The following is a 24,910-nucleotide window of genomic DNA, read 5'->3' as shown; positions in this document are numbered from 1 at the left end:
CGGAGGAGGGCGTCCACCAACTCATACGAAAAAGTCCTGCATCGCAGAACGTGCAAAATGGCTCCCCTCCTCTTCTCTGAATCCAAGCAATAATTCTTCGCAAAAGTGTAGAGGGAGGCCCATGTTCCAAATGTGGATCACTTCGCTCTAGTAGAATGAGCTCTGATACCTTCAGGCGGCTCCTTCTTGGCCAGGGCGTAGCATATCTTGATACACAAGATGATCCACCTGGACAGCGTTCTCTTGTGTATGGCTTTGCCCTTCATCTTTCCCACGTAACCAACGATGAGCTGGTCGCCCTCCGAGGGTCCAGGCGGTGAAGTCTCTCTTCCTCCTTGGAAGGGTGAGGATAGAAGGTAGGCAATGTGATAGATTGTCCCAGGTGGAAAGGAGAAACCACCTTGGGACGGAAAGCAGCCCTGGCCCTAAGAGCCATCTTGTCTGCATGGATAGTAGTAAAAGTAGGCTTAGACCTAAGAGCCTGCAGCTCACTCACCCTCCTGGCCGAGGTGATAGCCACCAGAAAAATAGTCTTAAAAGCAGCCTCAAAGGGCAACTATAAAGAGGCTCAAAAGGAGACCCCAACAGAAATGTAAGTACTAAATTCAAATCCCACTGAAGCATTATGAAGGGAGTGGGAGAACACCTATTGGTGAGGCCCTTAATGAACCTCATGACAATGGAGAACTTAAATAAAGACAGCTGGTCCAGCAAAGGAAGTCCAACAAGTAACCTTTAACTGTAGCCACAGCACAACCTTGGTGGGCCAAGGAAAGTAAAACACCAAATACATCTTATAAATAAGCCTTCAAAGGATCAATGGATCTCTCTCTACACCACTTCGCAAACCTGGCCCATCTAGAGGAATAAACAGATTTGAAGAGTGTCTCCTGTATGATACAATAACATCCACCACATCCGGTGGGAGAGAGAAAGAGCTTACGTTGCCCAGTTAAATCTCCAGGCCTGAAGGTGCAGGCTCCGGAGGTGAGGGTGTACAACCTGCCCCTTCGACTGCGAAAGGAGGTCTAGCCTGAGAGGGAAATAGAGCGGAGGGGGCGATGAGAGGTGAAGAAGATCTGTGTACCACACCCTTCTTGGCCAATCCGGGGCAACCAATATAACTTGGGCCCGGTCTTGGCAAATCTTCCTCAGGACCCGAGAAAACAAGGGTATAGGAGGAAACGCGTAAAGAAGCCGAAAGCTCCAATACAGTTGAAACGCGTCCCCCAATGCTCCCCGCATCGGATACTGGAGACTGCAGAACAACGGCCAGTGCACAATCTCATGAGTGGCAAACAAGTCTACCTGAGGAGACCCCTACAACCTCCGGGTGAAGCCTCCACTCGTGGTCCACTGAGTACTGCTGACTGAGACTGTCCGCACGCATGTTCAACACCCCAGCCAAATGATTTGCAATTACACAAATCTGGTGATCCTGAACTAAGGACCAGAGCCTCTCTGCAGGGACTTTACAACCCTACTCCTCCCTGCTTGTTGATATACCACATCATGGTAGTGTTGTCCATCAGGACTTGAACTGACTGACTGCAAAGGGAGAGGAGGAAGGCCTTGAGAGCCAAACATATTGTCTGCAATTCCAGAAGGTTGATGTGGAAACCAAAGACCTTTGATCTCCAGATGCCCCAGATGTTCTCCCCACCCTCGAGTGGAGGCATCCATGATCACTGTGGACACCAGTGGAGGAGGTTGAAAAAGCTTCCCCTGTGTCATGAGCACTTCCACTTTACTTGCGCAGGAGCAGAATGCAGCTGGTTCTAAATTTTCCCAAAACAAATCTCCAGACACCCGATAGAATTATACTAGTTATCCAGCAGACTCCAAAGGGGATGAGACAAAATAATAAACTGAAAAAGAGGTTGTCAAGGCTCTCGAATTCCTTCCTGTACACTCTCAGTCTTTTCCTTACGTTCGCTTAACGTGAGTTGTTGTAAGAGAGATCAAGGAATAACTGAAAATAAAAATATCACACTTTAACTTACACTCAATTTTTTTAGTTCTTCTCTTAATTTTTTGGAACTTTCTAACTTGCTACCTACCCCTACTTCCTTGACTTTAGCTCCTCTTCTATATGCCTTTTCTTTGTAAATATACTTCTGAAAAGGTTTCTGCAATTTAAAGTAATAACTGTATTGTAGAAATAAAATATAATATGCCTTTTTCTCTAATTACAGGTTACAACTTCAGAAAAGAGAAATGAAAAAGATAAGTTAATCCACTTGTTTCTTTTATAGTGCTTAGTAATTTTTAAGATAATGATAAAGTTATAGGCATTGCTCAAAACACTATAACACTTAGGTTATTATTCTCCAGAAGAATTCTGTCAGCGTCTTTTCCCACCGAGAGCGGGAGACTAAAGAAGGAAATGAGACTTTTAATTCTTCCGCTGGACTGGAAACAGGATACTGACTTCACTTATGGAAAACTCGGGAAAGACGCTAGGAAAAGGGTTCACTATCTTTACTCAGTTTAGACATGCGCGGAAGACAAACTATGCGCAGTCGCAGACCGAGTGACTAAGCCCCTATGTAGGGAAGAGACATGTGAGGACCAGACGGGAGGTAGACAGAGGTTCTGACTGTGCGACGCACAGTAAAACTGATGGCTGAGACACAAACTACCAAACTGACAAATGAGCTTCAGAATAGAGGTGAGCAGGGCTCACAGTACTTCAGTGAAGTGCGCTGTTGTATAGCTCCTATATATCCTTATATCGTGTAAGTTAGCATAGGTATATTTGAGATTTAAACGCCATTTTTCCTTTCTTGCAACTTCTGCACACGACCCTTAATTGTTGACTTAGCTTTCAACCTAGTGGTTTGCCGTGGTGTATGTGAGAATAATATGTTATTGCTCTGATATCAGTTTTGTTTAATAAACCATGTCTGCACGGAGAGTGCTGAAGTTTCAGGAGCAACACGATATGGAATTGTTATGAGGTCTGATCTCCACGCCTTCATAGTCATAACACAAGTGCAGCCTTTGCCAACTTGGGCTTGAGGCGGGATTGATATTGCTTTGCAGGAGAATAGTTAACACACTTGATGCGGTGCACATGCAGAGAGAGCTGGTGTATGCTGATGTGATTCCTTCATGCTAGGACACTAAGGTATGGGCCCGCCCTAAAACAACCCAAAGAGACCTTCTTAGCTAATAATATAATATATGTGTTAGGGAGGGTGAGATATAAGTGTTGTTAACTCTTATTCATTACAGCATGTTAACATGCTGTCACCATTCGCTTTTTATGTCTTAGTAACTATGCTGATAATTTTGATACTGATAATAAGTATACTTGTATTATCTAAGATACTGCGCCTGAGAAGACGGCATTAGTAAATAAACATTTCAAATGCACATGTGTCTTCTTTACTCCATGTTCTGGTTTGTAATGATAATATAACAAAAGAGTGTTCATGAGTTCCACGTACCCTGAGGTACTGTAAGTTCATGTTCTGGTTTGTCTAAACATTGGGAGTTTGATATGTCCAATGAGACACTGTAGCTAGCTTGGTAAGGGGTGAGTTGGTTGCTAAGGTAAGTTTTGGGACACCCTAATTTGCCGAGGTTCCACTCCTCTGTGCACAGTTCTGTGTGAGTACAGAAACCCTGCAACATGGCGCCCAACGTTTTCGGTGGTCTTATATCATGACACTCGAGTAGTTTATCGTTCATGCCTTAACCCCTTCACATCCGTTTCCGGAAAACGGGGTGTCGGTGAAACCTACCTATTTTTTGAAATAGGTCTTTATTCAAGCTTGATTCTTTCTCAAACGGTTTCTTTGAATTACTACCCAGTTGTGCTACAAAGTATTCTTTGTGTGTTCTTGTTTCCAGTGTTGACATGGCGGCGGTGGCTATTGCGCAGCATAGTCGCGTAGCGGTACGCAATCATCTTCAGACGTACCAAGTCCCAGTAGATGGGATGGCTGTGATTTTCGTGGTATGTGCAGATCCGGCATTTCCTTACGAGTTGTTTTACTCTTGGGTTACGTTTCCGGCTGTGGACGCTAATTCTGGTTTGTTCCACTCCTACACCGCCTCGGATGTCCCGGCTGAATATACGCCGTACAGGGCATTGGAAATACCTATTGATCATTGGCAGCATTGAGTTTGGTTTGATGGCGCCCTCCCCCACTCTTTGTCCGCTGCGAGGTTAGGTCCACTCTCAATTCCAGGTACAAATTGGCCTGCGTTGGGTGGCTTTACCCCGCACCCGAATCACGGGGCTTGTACCCTGGCAGAAATTCGCAGGCTACATGTTGTTTCCATTTCCGTGATTCGTGCTTTAGTGCAATACATCGGTCGACATCTTCCTGGTGGTCCCCAGGGGGGTGCGGCCGCTCCCATGGAACGAGGCGGAATGCGTCTCAATCCAGTGATGGTTAATTCGGTTTTTGGTGCGCGTCCTGTTGACAACGATGACTTCCCATTCTGGCTAGCAGAGAAGTTTGATCAACTGGAGGCGGTTTTTCCGAATTCTACTCCTGCTGATAAACATAGAATGTTAACGATTACTCTACCGAAGGATATTACTCCTGAACTTGCTGACTGTGAAAGCTGGGGAAAAACGTTTGCGGCAGTTTATACGAGGTGCTTCGGCACCCCGTCTATGAATGCTCTGCCTGAAATCATTAGACGTGTTCAGAATGATCACGGTCCAGAGGCAGCGGTTGAATTGGGTATGCGCCTGTGTGGTTCTTTTGAGATTGTAAGTGATCTCATTCTCTCCAATGTTAAAGGAGATGCAGTTAACTTTCAGGTGTCGAATGCTTTGGCTGCTCTGCCCGATGCCGACAAACCCCGCCAGTTAGCAAAGATTGTGGTGGCCGCTTATAAGACAATTGGCCGCACAAGTAGAGGTCTGAAATATTTTCCAGTGAAGGATAAAAAACAACCTCAGGGACAATCTGCAGTGACAGATGTCCAGCCCAAGTCCACAAAACAGAATTGGCCTAAAAAACAGACACAGGGGAAGCAGACTAGGCAAACTCAGGATTCTGTTCCTGCAATACAAGCTCCTGCGCCGGCAGACAGAGTTTATGATTTGCGCGATCGCGCGATGATTAAATCACCTGATCGTTTTCAGGGTTCTGATCAACGCTCTCCTCGTTCCTTTCAGGAAACATCGGCCCAGAAGACCGGTGGTGGAGGAGGGGGTGGACGTGGACGTGGTGGCCAGCAAGGACGTGGTCAGTCCCGCCAGACAGACGGCGCAGTGAAGCAGGAGGATTCTACGCCTAAGCGTCCGCAGTTTGCGAAGAAGAAAGTCGCGGCCTTAACAGCGCATAGATATGCCACAGATAGTGAGAACGCGGCTTCGGAATCTGACGTGGGCTCTGACCTTGCTGGACAGCGCGGCGGAGATTACCATAGTCAGAGAGGCGCTCCGTCCACTACTGAGGGTGACAGCGACTGAAGTTTTTGTTGTTATAGAAACAGCCGATACGAGATTGGCTCCCCCTGAAAGACTTTTTGAAATTGTCCTGTTAATTGAAGGTGACATACAGCGTACTGTCAGAGGGGTATTTTGGGAGAACCTTTCGTCTACGTACGACATTTTGCTTTCCGAGGCTGACTGGCCCCCACCTTTTGTGCTCGCAGCGCCGCGAGGGGAGGAGGTAATCCTTCCCAGTTTCGCGCACACTGTCTCGACTGAGCATGCGCAGCATTTTGCAGAAGAGTGGGCTCGGGCTCTTGCACCGGCTCTCTACCGCAACCAATGTGGTTGGGACAAATTGTCCCCATGCCACGAAATTCCTTTGCGGTCTGAGCCGCAGCCTCAGCCTCAATATCCCATACGGCGTGAAGCTAAAGCGGCCGTCGCAGAAATCCTTGAACAATTGGAATATCAGGGAGTTATTGAAACGTGTGTGTCACCAATGAATAATCCCCTTTTTACTGTGACCAAACCTGACGGATCATATCGTTTGGTATTGGATTACCGGCATTTGAACTCGCATTGCCGTAACTGTGCAGTACAGAATACTCACGGCTCTGCCCTGGTGGATAGTCTAGTGCGTAAGCGTTTCAAGACAACGCTTGACATTTCCAATGGTTTTTATGCCCACAGACTGGATGGCTTTAGCTCCCAATGGACAAGTTTTACGTCCGCTGGTGTGCAAAAATGCTTCCGGCGACTCCCAATGGGCTACAAAAATAGTCCTGGGGTCTTCACCTCCAGAATAGTCACACTATTGGAGGGAATCGATCCGGATGCATGTTCTTATGTGGATGATATTTATCTCACAGACGACGAAATTTGGATGCATCTGTGTCGAGTGAATTCCATAATTTGTACCTTTGCAGACATGGGTTACAAATTTAATTTTGCAAAATCGCACATTGCAGAACACACAGTGTTGTTTTTGGGCTATGAGCTCAACAATGAAGGTAGAGGTTTGGCTCCTCACTTCTTAGAGAAGTGCGCACAATTGCGCGCTCCAACAACACTGAAAAAATTACAATCTTTACTGGGCTTTTTGAATTTCGGCAGAACTTACATTCCGGATTATGCCCAGCGTATCAAGCCTTTGTATGCTTTGATACAACCAACTTTCTCAAAATCATGCTGGCTGCCTGAGCATTCAGCCATTTTGCAATCCTTGCAGGCTGATCTGCTCGCTTCTAAATATTTACTCACTCGTGATAACCACACCAACCTGGTAATAAGAATAATTCCTGGGACGGTGGGTTTCACATACCTCACTTTTAATGAAGGTGACACAGTACCTATTGCTTACAAGTCACACTTGTACACTTCGGCTGAGATGCGGTTTCCCACAGTGGAAAAGGTTTTAACTGCTGTACAGATGGCTATTCTAAAGGAACGAGCACTGTCTCAGGGGAAACGCATGCTAGTGGTAACACCCTGTCCTCACTTGGAGGCAGTCACGAAAGCCAGTGTACCGAATTCAAAGGCTTTGCACCCTCGGTGGATTCAGTGGGCAGCGTCATTGTCATCCACGGATGTCATGTTTATTTTTGACGCTTCCTTACGGTCGCAGGAGTACTTGCAGTATGAATTCGTTCATCCTGCTCCTCTGGCTATGCGACCTTTGGAGGACTTCCATTGCATCATTTACACTGATGGGTCGGCGCAGGTTGCGCATGGCTCTAAACATGCCTACGTTTCCGCATGCGCCATTGTGGTCGGTGCTATGTTGAATGATGCGTTCGTTTCCAGGGAAGTGCACACGTTGCCCCTGGGCGATTGCACCGCACAATTGGCAGAGCTTCGTGCTCTCTTACTAGCTTTGGAGTACGCAGATCCAAGTGTTACTACTCTAATTGTAAGTGATTCTTACTACTGTGTCCAGTCTTACAATGAAAACTTGTTCTTTTGGATTCAAAATGATTTTCATGATTCCAAGGGTAGCACAATAAAACATAAAATGATCTGGGTTCGAGTGGCAGAGCTTAAGGCTATGTTGCCACTCGTTTATGTGATTCATACTCTCGGTCATCAGCGCGTAGGAGTTCACGCTGTTGGCAACTCGCTTGCTGATGAAGCAGCGAAATCAGCAGTATCTACATACTTAGTTGCAGCAGTTACTAGGTCTAAAACCAAGATTGATAGCGACATCTTGGCAGCGATTGCTGCCTCTGAGAAGGGAAGTAAACATCCTGCGGGATTCCCTTCAAAGTATAAATACCACTTAAGTCCCGAAAAGGTTCCTTTTGTGTCAATTCCTGATGTTGGGGAACGGCTGATTCCCAACTCGGATCGCAGAACAGACTTGATTACAGCGGCTCATGAAGGTGTGGCGTCTGCGCATGCGGGCGTCTCAGCCACTGTAACGCAACTACAACAACGTTTCTGGTGGCGGGGACTGTACAAACAGATGCGTGATTATGTCCTTCTTTGTGACATATGCCAGCAGATTAAACCTTCAACTGCTACGCGTCCGCCACAGACTCAGTTGTACATTTCGAATAAACCACTAGGCTGTGTTTATTTAGATCACTGCGGTCCTTTTTCATCTGATACTGCGTATAAGTACATCTTAGTAGCAGTTGACTCATGCACACGCTTTGTGTGGGTATGGCCACATCGCAGCGCTGATTCACGGACTGTCATTAGAGATTTGCGTATCTTTATAGGGATTTTTGCCTGTGGTACCTTCCATTCGGATCAGGGTCCGGCTTTCGCCTCTAAGGCGTATAAGGATGCCATGACTTCGATGGGGGTCCAAGTCAAGTTTTCGTCACCCTACAGACCTGAGGGTAATAGTGTAGTTGAACGAATGAACCGTGATTTAAAGCAATCTTTGACAGCCCGAGTTATAGGCACTGGCAGAAACTGGCTGGCTCACCTCTATGGCGTGCAGCGTGCTCTTAATAATCTCCCTAGAAGGTCTCTGGGTGGGCGGACCCCATACGAAATGCTCTTTGGCATCAAGATGTACGTCCCTGACCTTGACGGTCTAGACTCTGTGGTTCGCGCCACTTCCTTTGACGCAGATGAACATTGCAATGTTTTACAGAATCTACAAAAGACCAGAGACAGTCTTGCAAAGGAACATTTGCCCTCCACATCGGATGATGCGTTGCAGATCCCGGTAGTTGGCTGGCTACCCCAAGTTGGAGAACTGGTTCGAGAGAAGATCGACAACAAGAAAGAGTTTGGTCCCTCCTATCGAGCTCCGGTCCCAGTGCTTGGAGTGAAGGGCACGAGAACAGTCATTTTACCACCACTTCCAGGTCGTAAGGAAAACAGGTTTATTTCTATTGACAATGTCAAGATACACAGAGTGGCCGATTCTTCTTAGCATGACACCAGCTGTTTCCTGTCCTTCCATTGTGAGAAATTCAATTATGCCCACTGCTTCTAATAATGAACCTGAGGTGGCCATCGAATTACCTGCTGTTTCCAGTCCATTATTAATTAATTTACCCGGAACTAACATTGATGAGACAGACTATACATACCCCACTGATTTGTCCATGCCTGACCTGCAAGCTCGTTTAGCCACGGAATCCAGATTTTCATTTGACTCTGCTTCCCTTGCCTCGAAAAAACCCTCTCAAATTGCGGTATATGCTAGCCTGTTTAAAAAACATTTTTTGATTCCTCCTTGGATATACATTTGGCTGGTCCTTTTTTCGGTTTACCTTTTTATGTCAATTGGTTTTGTGTTTTATTTTTTTCGGATTATGAATGGACACTATGTCGAGGAGAGAACTTGCATTACTCATTTAAATGGAACATTGGCCCCACTTTCCTCTTCACATTCTACACACAGATTAAGAAGAGACTTGACTTTGGTTAACATCACAGCATGGCCTGTTCTGGATGGAATCGCGTGGGATGCAGTTCGTTTTCAGATTCATGGCCCAACGGAAGTCGTTAATGTTCCTAATGTACTAAGAGTTAATATGGGGGATGTGGTGAAACAAAACATTCGTTCTGATGATTGGGATGTTAATGCTGTGGAAAGTTTGTTTTCTGATTTGATATACTATGCTGCTTTTGATGCTGAGGATTTATATTTAGAATCTGCTAATTATGGTGAATTGTTCTGTTACCAACATTATGGCAATCACTTCTTACACAAAACATCTTCCCGAAGGGATGCTGTTAATTTTACTAAGTGGGAACATTGCCCAGCTCCTACACAAGGGAGTTCAGAAACATTCCTTAAAAAGTATACTTATTTCACTGACTTTAACCAGTCCAATCCCGAGTCTTTTTATTTTAAATTTCACAAACAGCCACTGTCCAAGGTTAGACTTACCGATACAAAATTGTTGTATTCAAAGGCCTTCCTAGATCAATTGGTTACTGGGGGCTATGAGTTATGGAAGGAAACTATAGACCTTAAATCGGTTTGGGGTTCAAGGGCCTGGCAGGTACGAGGAACTGAGGCTTTGCACCGTGCATGTCTCATCCCGAATCATATGTTGTTTTTAAATGAAACCATTTCCCAGACCACATGCTTTGGATTGGCTACATCTAAAAGGTTAAACACCCCGTCTTTCCCGGAGTTGGAGGAATATGAGGATTGGAGTAATTTTACCCAATTGTCCATTAAAGATATACAGGCTCTGCTTCTTAATTCCTCCTTTAACATTTCCAGTATGAATCCTAAGGGTTGGCTGCTTTGGCACCGTAGTGCTGATTCTTGCCAAAAAAGATTTTTAAATATAACTGACGGTTTTAGGACTGTTAGATCTGATCCCCGGTTTGATTTGAGTCATACTGTCACCTCTTACTCTGTGGGCAAGTTGTGTCAAGCTTGGCTGAAACATTCAACTTTACCTGCGGTTAAGTATCACCTTTCCAAACTGAATGCAGACGTGGATTTGAATGATTTCATTAAAGGCCCAGCTAGTGGCAGGTCGAAAAGGTGGTTATATGGGGTTTACAATGAAATGTGGAAACTGTCACAGATTGAGGCTGCTTCACGCCTTAGGGCTATTGATCAGGCGAATCTTGAGAAAGTGCTTGCAGTTGTTGACAATAGCATTAACGTGCTTTCCTCTAGAATTTACACATTAGATAATATTGTGTCGTCTGTTGTTGATATTGTACATGATGAAGTGTCAGTATTATACCATGGTCAAAATCAATTACGGTCAATCATGCAGTTTGCATGGACACTTCAGACTCTGAAAATGGGTAAAGTTCCCTGGGGATACATGAACGTTTCCTCTTTATTTGCACCGTTTAATTTGACAGACAAACAACGCTTGCTTTCAATGCGTGATGCTTCATTTTCTATGCTACATATTGAAAGGTTGGAATCTTTACCTTTTTCTGTGGCAGAAGCCACTGCTGCTACGTGGCTTATCCACGGTTTAATAACACTGCCTTTTGCTTTATATAAGTTTTCAAATTGTATGAAATATGTGCCAATAGGTCGTTTTGAACCTTTAGGTAGCGGTTTTCTTCATGAGGTCTGGTCACTCCCATACACATACAGATGTTTCAAGGATGAACAAGAAGTTTATCTAACAGGGGATGAGTGTACTGAGACGCCAGATCATTCTTTAATGTGCAGACACATACAGTTACACGGTTCATGTAACAAGGACCGACCGAATATGGCTTGCGTTTTACAGGGCACGCCAGTTCCTGCTATCATCCCCACGTTTAAATTGTTAGAGAATGGTAGTTATTTAATGCTAAATAATGAAAACTGTTGTGGTTTAATTAAAGGTATAGCTTTCATAGTAACAGTTAGTGAGCGAGTTATTTGCTGCAGAAATGTTCTTTATCCTCCCACACGTGAACATAGGGAGTCTTCCATTTGGCCACAGATACCGACCTTGGGAGCAGAATTCAGCGGCATGGCTAGAATAAGAGCTCTATTGTCCCAGAAAGAGGTGGCCTTGAGCTCGGCCCGTGAAACTTTCGTGCTTCACATTGCTAACACCCGTACGGAGGTTCAGGCTCTTTTAAATACTGATTTGCCTTTGCATTTCGGAGCCATGGTCCGTTCTATCTTTAACGCATCCTCCACAACGGGCCTAGCACATTTTTTTAAAGTTGTTAGCGGTGGTCTCGTGACTTCCTTTGAGAAGATTTTTGGAGTCATCCCTGCCTTCTTCCATTCTATTTTTTCATCCTTATTTGGAGGGTTCCCGTTTTTACTTGCATTAGCGGCTGGCGCATTGGTGGTTTTCTGCCTTTTTAAATATGGATGCCCTTCCTGTGCAAGGCCACGCTCAGCTGCTACTGACGCGGTTTCGCAACCGCATGCTTGATTATTATGGCACACTGCCGTTGGCGACTCTAAGCACGGCGTTTGGATTATCTTTTCGGTTCTCCTATTTCACCTGTGTCCAGCCTGTATTTCGCTGCCTGACCTGTGATTTCCTTTGGGCCATTGATTTGTGTCTCTGCGGACCAATATCTTCTGACGTCGATTTTGATCAACTGATGAGTCCTATCATTGCTCACGAGTTGGTTTGTTCTGACGAAAGGATTATGGCCTTGGCGGTGGCACATGGACTAATGGGTCCCTGGGATGTGTTGTCGGCAGCGCAAAATTTCTTGGAACGAAGTTTTCTTGAAAACCCACCGAGCTGTCCTCTGATGGTTATAGAGGATCCGGTGCTGGAAGATCACGTATGTTCCTTTCATCTTTTAAATTGGATGGCTGAACTGTTTTCGGATGAGGACAGTGACTTCCTCCTGGAGGCTGTTGCAGCTTACTTTTCATATACAGTCTTGTCATAGACACTGCCTCGAATTGACATGCTGATTGATAGCATTTCCTTGATTTTATTGACTTTTGGTCGGGACATTTTATTTTTGCTTGCCTATTGGCTTGAGCCACATTATACTTGTGGGCTATTTTTTAGCATTAGTTTTTATAATTGAATTTTTATTCATGCTCGTTTATAATTGGATTCTGCTCTCATGTGATGGCACTTCTGTTATCTTATTTAGTCCGTTCTCGGATCATGGGGGGGTGTTGTATAGCTCCTATATATCCTTATATCGTGTAAGTTAGCATAGGTATATTTGAGATTTAAACGCCATTTTTCCTTTCTTGCAACTTCTGCACACGACCCTTAATTGTTGACTTAGCTTTCAACCTAGTGGTTTGCCGTGGTGTATGTGAGAATAATATGTTATTGCTCTGATATCAGTTTTGTTTAATAAACCATGTCTGCACGGAGAGTGCTGAAGTTTCAGGAGCAACACGATATGGAATTGTTATGAGGTCTGATCTCCACGCCTTCATAGTCATAACACAAGTGCAGCCTTTGCCAACTTGGGCTTGAGGCGGGATTGATATTGCTTTGCAGGAGAATAGTTAACACACTTGATGCGGTGCACATGCAGAGAGAGCTGGTGTATGCTGATGTGATTCCTTCATGCTAGGACACTAAGGTATGGGCCCGCCCTAAAACAACCCAAAGAGACCTTCTTAGCTAATAATATAATATGATATATGTGTTAGGGAGGGTGAGATATAAGTGTTGTTAACTCTTATTCATTACAGCATGTTAACATGCTGTCACCATTCGCTTTTTATGTCTTAGTAACTATGCTGATAATTTTGATACTGATAATAAGTATACTTGTATTATCTAAGATACTGCGCCTGAGAAGACGGCATTAGTAAATAAACATTTCAAATGCACATGTGTCTTCTTTACTCCATGTTCTGGTTTGTAATGATAATATAACAAAAGAGTGTTCATGAGTTCCACGTACCCTGAGGTACTGTAAGTTCATGTTCTGGTTTGTCTAAACATTGGGAGTTTGATATGTCCAATGAGACACTGTAGCTAGCTTGGTAAGGGGTGAGTTGGTTGCTAAGGTAAGTTTTGGGACACCCTAATTTGCCGAGGTTCCACTCCTCTGTGCACAGTTCTGTGTGAGTACAGAAACCCTGCAACAAGAGGTGAGCAGGGCTCACAGTACTTCAGTGAAGTGCGCAGAGCTCAGCAGGCGCGCGTTTCACCTAAGGTTCTAAAACGACTTTTTAGATGAACAACTGGACTGCACATTCCACTTGAACCAGGATTCACTCCACAGAACAGTTCTAGTTTTTAGACTTCCTTTTTTAGGGTTCAGTGTTAACATTGTGCAGACTGAATTATCCAGAGACTTCTGAATCCTGACACCTTGAGACAGGTTGCCCAAAACACTCCATCAAGACAGTTCAGCTGCAGTGTCTCTGGAAATTCTGACATCCCCCGAGATCCCCATTGTGCTGATACAACTGCTTGCGGAGGCACCACTGGAGTGCCCTCATGTGCCAGCATGCATGGTTGACGAACAGTATGCAGGAAACGAACAGACCGAGCAGGCGTAGGTCCTTCTGGACTGGAACACCCGCTCCATTGTGAAACAAAGGAATAATTTCCTGAATGTCGAGAATCCTCTGCGGAAGCGGGAAAGCTCGACACACAGTAGTGTCCAGTACTGCCCCTATGAAAAGGTTTTGCTGAAAAAACAGCAGGTGGGATTTGGGTATATTTATCAGGAAACCCAAGTCGGACAACAACTGTGTTGTTACTACAGATGATGCAGCAGCATCTCTGGTCACTTTGCTTTGAGCAGCCAGTCGTCCAGATAGGTGAAAACAGGAAACCTGACCTTCTGAGGTGAGCTGTACCACCGCCATCACCTTCGTGAAGACCCATGGTGAGGACGTAAGCCCGACCTAAAGGATAGCAAACTGGAGTGTTCAGATCCCACAATAAAGGGGAGATACTTCCAATGCGACTTCAGGATGGGAAGATGAAAATATGCATTCAGCAAATCGATCAACACCAGCCAGTCTTCCTGCTGCAGCACCAGAAGAACTTGAGCCAGGGTCAACATCTTCAACTTTTTCTGCCTGCGGTAGAAGTTCAGGATCATGAGGTCTGGAATCGGCCTCAAATGACCGTCCTCCTTGGGGATCAGGACATACCGGGAGTAGCACCCCTGACCCCGTTCCTGCACTGGAACCACCTCTATCCCAACTTTTTGCAGTAAGGCATGAACCACTTGCTGCAGGAGTAGCAGGAGCAGCAGATGGTCCTCTGAACACCAGCCCTGACAAGGAGGGTAAGGAGGTGGAAACTCTAGGAAAAGTAGGGCGTACACATTTTCTACAAGATTCAAAACCCAAAGATCTGTTGTAACAGATTTCCAATTTTGTAGAATTTTGTCCCCTACAGGACCAACATGCTCTAAGATGGTGGGTGTATAGCTGCTTTCCTGTGGTACCAGTGGTAGGGACAGGGGAGGAGGAGTAGGAGGAGGACTGTTGCCGGGAGGCCCCAAGCAGACAGCCTCTACCCTTTCCTCTGTACGACTTGTACAGATGGTTCTGCTACTGCTGCTGCTGCTGCTGCTGTTGTAGCTGCTGACGGCCTTGAAAGGAAGCCGCCGTCCCAAAACCTCGAAACCTACTGAATCCATAGCCCCTAGGCTGGGACTAAAGCTCAATGATCTTGCAGTAGCCCTACTGTCCTTGAAGAGTTGCAGAGCAGATTGTATTTTCATACCAAAAGTCTGGACCCATCAAAAGGTAGATTAGGCAGAGTAGCCTGCACATCCAGAGAGAACCCCGAAGACCTGAGCCACGCATGCCTTCTGGTAGCTACAGAGGAGCCCATCACCCTGGCGACTGAGTCCGCCATATCCAGCCCCGAATGAATCACCTGACGGGCTGCAGCCTGTGTGTCTGCTAACACTTCCAAAAAGTGACCACGATCACCCTCATGCAGTTTAGGAGCCACCTCTTTAGCAGAATACATTAAGGCATAGCTATACCTCCACAATAAACACGTGGCATTAGTTGATTTTAAGGCCATGCTCACCGAGGAGAAAACTGTCCTGGCAGACTGCTCCTGCTTCTTTGAGTCCCTATCCACCAGAGTGGTGGGGAAAGACCCAGCCAACTGCTTAGTAGAACAAGAAGCCTGAACCACCATACTCTATGGCGAAGGGTGGGCAGTAAGGATAGCCGGATCACCCAGTGCAGGCTTTTATCGTCTCGCCACTGTCCTTGATACAGCAGGGGCAGATAAGGAGTTCTGTCACACCTCCAAAATTAATATGCTACTTACCAGTATGCATCTGTTCTTGGCATGTAGGGATGCTGACATTCATATCTATAGCATAGATCGCCGCCTAGTGTTGGGTCCGGATGATTGCACATTGTTGTCCTGGAAGAGTCTTCGAAGTATCACGAGATAGGTGGCTCCTCCCCTGGACTACAGTGCGCATGGGCATCGACTCCATCCCCAGATTGTTTTTAGCCATTGTGGCGAAGATGGAGTGTAACAGTGTGAGCGATGGCCATGCTAAGAGTAAGTGTAAATTCTGCAGCCGCTACAGGCGCCGGGGAGGAGGGTGGGCGATATGAATGTCAGCAGCCCTACATGCCAAGAACAGATGCATACTGGTAAGTAGCATATTCAGTTCGAGGCATGTGGGCTGCTGAATTCATATCTATAGCATAGAATATATAGCAGTCTCTCCATTAGCGGAGGCCGCCCGTGCCAGCTGCAGACGTTTGAAAAAGTGTTTTTAGAACAGCCTGCCCTACAGCTGCTTGCTGTTTGGAGTGCACATCTACAAAGTAGTGTTTTGTAAATGTGTGTGGGGTAGACCATGTGGCTGCTCTACAAATGTCTTCTAAAGGGATATTTCCAAGGAAAGCCATGAAGGCCCCCAACTTGCGGGTGGAGTGGGCTCTTGGGGGGATCGTTAAAGTGCGCTTAGCCTTTTGATAGCAAATTTGAATACACTTAACGATCCACCTGGCTATACCTGCTTTGGAAATGGGGTTGCCCTTGTGTTGTGCGGAAAAGGCAACAAAGAGTTGTTTTGTCTTCCTAAAATCTTTGGTCCTATCAATGTAGTACATCAAAGCCCTTTTGACGTCAAGAGTGTGGAGCATTCTTTCTGCCACTGTCTCAGGATTTTGGAAGAACACAGGCAGTTCAATAGTCTGATTGACATGGAACTGTGAAACCACCTTTGGAAGAAATTTAGGGTTAGTGAGCAGCACCACCCGGTTGGAGTGAATTTGTATGAATGGCTCTTGTACAGTGAGCGCCTGGAGCTCACTAACACGTCGCAGTGACGTAATGGCTATCAGGAAAGCCACTTTCCATGTCAAGAACTGAATCTCGCATGAATGTAGAGGCTCAAAAGGTGGACCCATCAGTCGGGTGAGTACCACATTAAGATTCCATTCAGGAGCAGGTGGGGTCCTGGGAGGAATGACTCGTTTGAGCCCCTCTAGAAAAGCTTTAATGGCAGGCACTCTGAAAAGGGAGAGATGCTGCCTGTTCTGGAGATAAGCCGCTATGGCGGATAAATGTATTCGAATGGAAGCATATGCCAGATTGCATTTGTAAAGATGCAACAGATAACAAATGATGTTGTGCGTGGACGCGTCAAGCGGGTCAATGCCGTGGTCCACGCAATAAATGACAAACCGCTTCCATTTTGCTGCGTAGCATGCTCTGGTGGTGGGCTTTCTTGCCTCCCGTATGATAGCCATGCAGTCAGGGGGCAAGTTGAGATAGCCAAACTCTAAGACCTCAGGAGCCAAACTCTAAGACCTCAGGAGCCAGATCGCCAGGTTGAGCTGTTGCGGATCTGGGTGCTGAATGTCGCCATGGCTCTGCGTCAAAAGTCTGGGTGTGAGGTGCAGCCTTTGATGCGGTACCACGGAAAGTTCTAGAAACGTGGTGTACCATGGTTGGCGGGCCCACGTTGGAGCAACCAGCATGAGCGTCATCGAGTGTTGCTTTAGCTTTCGTGCCACCAGCGGTATCAGAGGTGCTGGGGGAAAAGCGTACGCAAATCTGCCTGACCAGTTCATCCATATCGCATTGCCCTGCGACTGTGGGTGCGGGAACCTGGCGGCAAAGCTTTGGCATTTGGCGTTTTCCCTTGTGGCGAACAAGTCTATCTCTGGATGACCCCACTGCTGGAAGTACGGGTGGAGTACTGATGGGTGTATCTCCCATTTGTGCATCTGGTGGCTGTACCTGCTGAGCAGATCCGCCATCCGATTGTCTTTGCCTGGGAGGTGTTCCGCCATGAGGAAGATGTTCCTCTGAATGGCCCACTTCCACATGCTCTGAGCCAGATGAGACAACTGTGGAGAGTGTGTACCTCCCTGCTTCTGAATGTAGTACATTGCTGTCATGTTGTCCGTATGGATCAACACAACCTGGTTGCACAGATGTACCCTGAATGCCTTCATTGCCATGAAGATTACCATCAGCTCTAGGAGGTTGATGTGCATCATCTTTTGCTGCGTTGTCCATAGTCCCTGCACTGTGTAGTGGAGTACATGAGCTCCCCATCCCTGGAGAGATGCGTCCGTTGTTAGGATGATCTGTGGAACAGGCTCCTGGAACGGTCGGCCCTTGCAAAGGTTGTGTGGATTCCACCAATGCAGAGAGTTGTATGCCCGACCGGTCACCAACACTAGGTCTTTTAACTGTCCGTGAGCCTGTTTCCACTGACATGCCAAGCACTCTTGAAGCGGACGCATATGTAGTCTCGCGTGCGGGACTATGAAGATGCAGGAGGCCATCATGCCTATTAACTGCATGAACACTCGTGCTGGAAGCGAGTGTTGCGGTCTGAATTTCTGTATTAGCAATTGAATGCTGTTGATCCTCACAGAATTTGGCTGCGCTGTGGCCGCCAGAGTATCTATCGTCGCGCCCAGATACTGCCGCACATGGGCTGGCTGAAGGTGCGACTTTGGATAATTCAGTGAGAATCCCAGATCGTGAAGAAGGTGAATGGTGTGGGACATGGAGGCAGCGCACTGCTGGGACGACTTTGCTTGGACAAGCCAGTCGTCCAGATAAGGGTAGACGTGAACGTTTTGTCTCCTGAGGTGCACAGCCACTGTCGCCAGGCATTTTGTGAACACCCTGGGCGCTGTGGTCACTCCGAAAGGGAGGACCTTGAATTGGTAATGCTGATTCTGAATGGTGAATCTGAGGTATTTTCTGTGTGACGGATGTAGTGGAATGTGAAAATATGCGTCTTTTAGATCTAACGTTGCGAGGAAATCCCCTTGATTGAGCAACGGAAGAACCTGCTGCAACGTGAGCATATGAAAGTGTTCTGAGAGAATGTACTGGTTTAGGGGCCTGAGGTCCAGTATGGGTCGTAGGGACCCGTCTTTCTTTGGGATCAAGAAGTACAGGGAGTACACTCCTGTGCCTCTTTGTTCCACTGGCACGAGCTCGATTGCCCCTTTTTGCAGCATGACGAGCACCTCTTGCAGCAATAAGTGCAAATGCTCTGTTGACATAGGACGGTGCTTTGGGGGGATGTTGGGTGGAGTGGATGATAACTCCAGACAATAACCGTACTGGATAAGCTTTCTGACCCACCTGTCTGTGGTGATGGATTTCCAGACTGGCAGGAACTGTTGGAGTCTCCCCCCGACAGGTGTTGTATGGTCGGGGGGCAGTGACAAGGCGTCACTGTTTGTTGGCGGCGGAGGATCGGGAGTTGTTGTTTCCACGACCTCTGCCCTTGGTGCTGTTGCCGCGATAGCCGCCTCTACTCTGTTTGTTGTAAGAGGTTTGTGCACCACTTTTAGTGTACTGTGTTTGCTGGGACATCTGGCCTCTGGAAACACCTCTATTGCTTGAGCGACGAAAAGTACTACCCCTGAACTGCTGGGACTTGAGAGCCCCCATAGACTTTGCAGTCTCGGTGTCTTTTTTGATTTTTTCCAGGGTGGTGTCCACCTCAGGTCCAAATAAGTGTTCAGGGTTTACAGGCTGATTGAGGATGGTGGTTTGTATCTCCGGTTTGAACCCAGAGATTCTGAGCCAGGCTTGACGCCTCAACATCACACTTGTGTTAATGGCCCTTGCCGCGGTGTCTGCTGCGTCCAGTGCACACTTAATAGAAGCATTTGAGATGAGTTTGCCTTCTTGAATGAGCATCTGTGCTGCCTCCTTATACTCATCTGGCAAGTGTGTAACAGGGTTTCAAGTGTATCATAGTGTGCCCTGTCATATCTGGCCAAGAGCGCCTGCGTGTTAGAAATACGCCAGATATTGGCCGCTTGAGCCGCCACCCTCTTCCCTGATGCTTCTACCACCTTAGATTCCTTGTCAGGGGGAGGAGCATCACCAGTAGTTTGTGAATTTGCCCTCTTCCGGGCATTAGAAACAACCAGGGAGGCCAACGGCAACTGGCCCTTGATGTAGGTAGGGTCGCCAGGTGCCGGCTTGTACTTTTTTTCAATTCTGGGGTTTATAACCCTGGCACGTGTGGGTTCTTTTAAAATGTCTGCAGCATGTTTCAAGACACCCTTGAGCATTGGCAGAGTCTTGACAGTCTTTTCAGAGGTGGAAAAGGTATCAAACAGAAAGTCCACTTCAACAGGGTCAGCATGGAGCTGGACGTCGTGATTCTTAGCTGCCCTCTCAATTAGTGCATTAAATGCCGCAGAATCCTCAGTAGGGGAGGTTTTGACAGTATATACTTGAGTGTCCGGGGCAGTTTGCGGATCCCCTGGGTCCCCAGCATCTGCCCATGTGTCATGGTGATCCTCAGGATCAGTGTCGGCAGGGTAGTTGTACTCCTCATCGTCCCCTTCCCCAGCCTCCACATCTGAGTAAGTGGGCGAGATTGGAGCAGTGTCCTGAGCACGTGGAGTAATTAGTTCCACAAGAACTGGGGAATCCGTAGAAGCCTTTTTCCTCTTCAAAGGAATTGTGTAGGACTCCATAGGCTGTGCCGGTGTGATCTTTCGCTTGTAGATGGAAAGTTTACCGGTGTCGGCGTCGATAAATTGTTCCAACTGCTCCTCCAGTAGGGGTTGTCGATGCTTTGTGCCTACAACTGCAGGGGTCGGCTTCGGCCCCATGGACACCTTCATGGACGCCTCGACGACCGTCTTGGGCGCGAACGCCTTCGGCGCCACTTTTGGCGGCAGCGTGAACTGAATCGGCGCCGTTGACTTCTGCGGTTTGGCGGCAGGCTTCGGGGTGGAAGTGTCCTTCGGATTGACCGCGGAAGCCTTGTCCTTGATGCGTTGCAACGAGTCGGACACATGCTTCGTGAAGGATGCGTACGGTTTCGTCGACCCGACAGGTGCTCTCGATCCACTACCATGTGCAGACTCGAGGGCGACAGTACTTTTGGCCTTTTCCGTCCGACGTGCAGGATCGACAGCTTTCAGAGCTCCGAGTCCTCTGTTTGTGTCGACGGCCTTCGGCGCCGACGGTTTCGGGTCGGCGGCCTTGACAAGCGGTTTTGGGGCCCCAGTCTTCGGCTCGACGCCCTTGAGCGACTTCACCAGTTCGACAACCTTCTTTGGCTTCATCTGCGCCGACAGGTCCGAAGACGTGGAGCCGACCAAGGCGACAGGCGCTTTCTGCTTCGACGGCGCCTCTATCACTTTCGGTTTCGTCGAGACCGAAGCTTTCACTTTCGGTTTCGATTTGACTAATGGTGGCTCCGTAGAAACGTCCGGGCCCAGAGGCGAGACAGTGGATCCAGGTGCAAGATCTTGGGTAAGGCCATGTGGCGATCCCTCGACCTGAGCCTTAGTTATTGTTCGAACGGGGCATAGCTCTTCACCTGAGCTATCTTCCGTGGCCCCATAGGCCTCATTGTCGTCTCCTACCTCGTCGACGACGTCTTCTGTATCGAGCATTTCGACGTCTGCGTCGTAGTTGGAGTCGATCTCCGCCGCTGGAGTTGAAATCAGCTCTCGATCTTCCTGCTCGTCTGCTTCTTCCCCCTCGAAAATGTTCACCGGGCTGGGCCTCCTGGCGCGCCACTCGCCGAAGTCGAATCGTCTTCTTGGAGCGAAAACGAGAACAAGCCATACAGTTGGCTTCATCGTGATCCGGCAACAGGCACTTGTTGCACACCGGGTGGACATCGATGTGGGGATACTTCGAGTTGCACACAGGGCATCTTTTGAACGGGCTTCGTTCCATGATGTGTCGTCGAATAAGTCTGGTTGCGTTGACTGGGCCTCGAGCACCGAAGAGCCACGCGACTCCTCTGGATATCCGACTCGGGAACTGAGCCGGAACAGAGCTGGGCACTGAACGCAAGACAATACCAACGCTATAGGAAAGGCCATAGGGCCGAAAAGAAAGTTTCTATCGATTCCGAACTTGAGAGATCAAATATGCATCCAAACCCAATGGCGGAAAAAAACAATCTGGGGATGGAGTCGATGCCCATGCGCACTGTAGTCCAGGGGAGGAGCCACCTATCTCGTGATACTTCGAAGACTCTTCCAGGACAACAATGTGCAATCATCCGGACCCAACACTAGGCGGCGATCTATGCTATAGATATGAATTCAGCAGCCCACATGCCTCGAACTTGGCTTTGTCAAAGGCAGCAAAGGCTCAACAACAAAAGAAGGGGAATGTAACACCTCAGTCAGGATATTTGACTTTATCTCAGCCTTGGGCAATTGTAGATCCAATAGGTCAGCAGCCTTCCTGATGATGGAATGGCATAGAACAACGTCCAGTGAAGGCAAGGCTTTCGGGAAAGAAAAAACACTCCGGGGAAGTGTCCAAGCAACGCGCCTCCTGAAGGCCCTTAAAGTCATCCTCATAAAGAAAATAAGGAAGATTCTCCCATACCTTCCGGCAGACACTAAAAAAACGTAGTAACATCCCTAATACAGTCCAAACTTGACTATTGCAACAGTCCTCCTGGGTAATGTACAGAAACAATGTCTGAAGAAACTACAAAGCGTACAAAACTCAGCAGCACGTTTACCAGCTAACATCCCCAGGCACAACTCGATTTCAGCAGAAATTCGCAAACTGAACTGGCTCCCGGTGGAGCAGCGGATCAAGTTCAAGGTTCTATCACTCGCCTATAAAGCCTTAAACCAAAGTGGCCCGGCTTTTCTACAGAATCTGCTTACCTGGTATGTGCCCATCAGAGAGCTACGATCCTCTGGCACCAAACTCCTTAAGGTGCCAAAAATCCGCACCTTACAATGGGGCGGCCGTAGTTTCCACTATCACACGGCCAAGCTCTGGAATTCCTTGCCCCTGGAACTTAGGAGTGCCCCTCCCCTCATTTCTTTCAGAAAGGGCCTTAAAACCTGGTTGTTTCAGAAGTAGAGGCAAGAACACTTCCCCACTGTCCATAGCGCCAAGGCACCTCCAGCTAAACGTGCTCTCTATAAATCCCAATAACATTAACATCCAACGAGTCGAGGATTTCCCCCTTTTCAGCCTGATCCTGCTGGTACTCCTCCTTCAGCAGCCTCTGGGCCTCCCTCCTAGAGCGCAACTTCGAGCTCGTCATTAAAGGCGCCAGGTGCGGTTCCGAAGGAGGACCCTGAGAAGCGGCACAGCTCGAAGCCGGGAAGGCTTCGGCCCAACACCAGACGGCGCTGGAGACTGTGGTATCGGCATCAAAAATCTAGGCGTTGGGAACTGCCATGACGGAGCTGTCTGCATGTAGGGCATGTAAGACGCCTGGGCATATTGCTGAGGGATACCCAAATTATAAGCAATCAGACCCACGGGGCCAGACAGCAAACCGGTAGGTTAAGTTGCCTTGGCAAATATGCCAAACATTGCATTCAGGAACTGCGAAGGATCTGCTTCTGGACCCACAAAGGGTGGATAAGGATTTGGAACCACTGGATCTGGATCTGACCTTGGCCGTTTGGCACGCTGTGGCTGCGGCACTAGGGAAACCGGACCAATTACAGGCGAAGCCACAGGAGCAGGAGAAGACTCCGTGGGCGCTGGTGAATGCCTGGGCGCCAGCGAATCCCTTGGAGAGTGGGCCGGAGTCACTTGCAGAGAAGAAGGCGACAGCGAGATGAAATCTTTAGCATGTAACCGCTGAACAGGAGAAGCCGACCTCGAAGCCTTGCCCTTTGAAGATCGATGCAAAGACCCATGTCGGTGCTTCTTCATTTGTTTCCTCGACTTCGAGGTGTGCAAGGTCGACGGCTTCGACTTGGACCTCTTGCGGCCCCTCTAGGGACCCCTCTTCTCCTTATTTGCCCATGCCAATAAAAAGCTTCACCCTGCGCTCCTTCAGTGCCTTGGGATTCATCTTCCTACAGGACGAACATCCTCAACGTCATGGTCTGACGGCAGGCACTAGAGACCATCGTTGTGTTGGTCCGTGATGCACATATGGCCCCCACATTATCTACAAGGCTTGAATCCTGACTTCTTCAGTCTAGCCATCGCACTGCTACACCAAGGGAGAAAGTAGAAACAAAGTAATAACGAAGAAAATAGAGAGTCCCAGAAAAAACGATAATCGCCAACGGTGTGGAAAAAAGGGAACCAACGTCAGCACGCCGATGAGGTCTTCTTATGGCTTCGATTAAGTCATACGGAGTCGTGAGCGGAGCCGTGTCATTGTGACGTCCTCGTGGGAGAGCTAGGAAAAAGCTTCTGTGGAATGCTGGCGCAAGGGTAATTCAAAAGGTGAGGTATCAAAAGGTGAGGAATCCAAAGGCAGATGTATCAGCAGAACTACTGGATCGCATCTCTAACTACTCAAAGGTATTGGTTTCTTTCTCTGGAAGTCTTTTTCCTGACCACACTATAGTCTACCTGACCTCCCCAGAGACAGCCTCAACTCTTGTTTAGGACCAGAATGAGTACTAATAGAGACTGCTTTGGTGTAAGCAGATAGGGAAAGGAAAATATAATAAGCTGTTTGCTGGAATAAGCAAGTTATTACAAAGACTGTATCCAGCCACTCTAGAAATCTGAGATGCCTGCCATAAAATGCCGGCCATAACAATTAACAGCCATCTACAGCCAGGTGACTGCCACAGAAACCGGTAACTGCTTGCATCCAATTCATACACATAACCTCCACCCTCAGATTATTCATGCAGGGTAATTTACGTTGTGTATCACATATAGAGAAGACATCTAGGTTTAAATGAGACTGTTCACAAAGGGCAAAACCTAAGCTTCAAGTTTCTATGTGGCATTTGGGAACCTGAAGTGTATGAAAAACATGGACGCATCTCATTTTGTCAGTAAATCTGTGGAGAAATCAAATGTAATTTTTAAACCTCTTGATAATTCACAATATACAATTTGTCAAGTTGGTGTCTCAGTACGGTGACAACTCTGATGTGGTAGATTTAAAAGTATGATCCCCCGTTTCGGATCTCTGATCCCATTAATATGGGTGGCCTGGAGAAAATGCCCAGATCTTCAGTAAGAGTGCAATCTATGAAACAGATCTCTTCCCATGAAGGGTCCTTGAGAGTCATAGCCACAGCTGAGTGTTTGTCTTGGGTCAGCCATTTCACAATGAGACTGATGTACAGAATATATGTATGCGGATAATTCTGTTGAGATTGGTCAGTAACTTGATATGGTCCTCTCTATTGGCAATTAATCTAATGCTGGTTGTAGGAAGGCGTAGGACCTGCTTTCAGAACTAAAATCCCTCCCA

At 47.3% G+C, this 24,910-nt stretch overlaps 1 protein-coding gene across 1 annotated transcript in view; it reads right to left on the bottom strand.

Moving 5' to 3' along the window:
* The window catches only part of ATM (ATM serine/threonine kinase), a 1,424,234-nt gene that overhangs the window by 1,019,693 nt on the left and 379,631 nt on the right, over positions 1-24,910 (bottom strand). The gene's annotated exons all lie outside the window — the stretch shown is intronic.

The sequence above is a fragment of the Lissotriton helveticus genome, chromosome 8 (assembly GCF_964261635.1).
Source record: "Lissotriton helveticus chromosome 8, aLisHel1.1, whole genome shotgun sequence".
Taxonomy (NCBI): Eukaryota; Metazoa; Chordata; class Amphibia; order Caudata; family Salamandridae; genus Lissotriton; species Lissotriton helveticus.
This window is presented reverse-complemented; position numbering and strand designations above follow the sequence as displayed.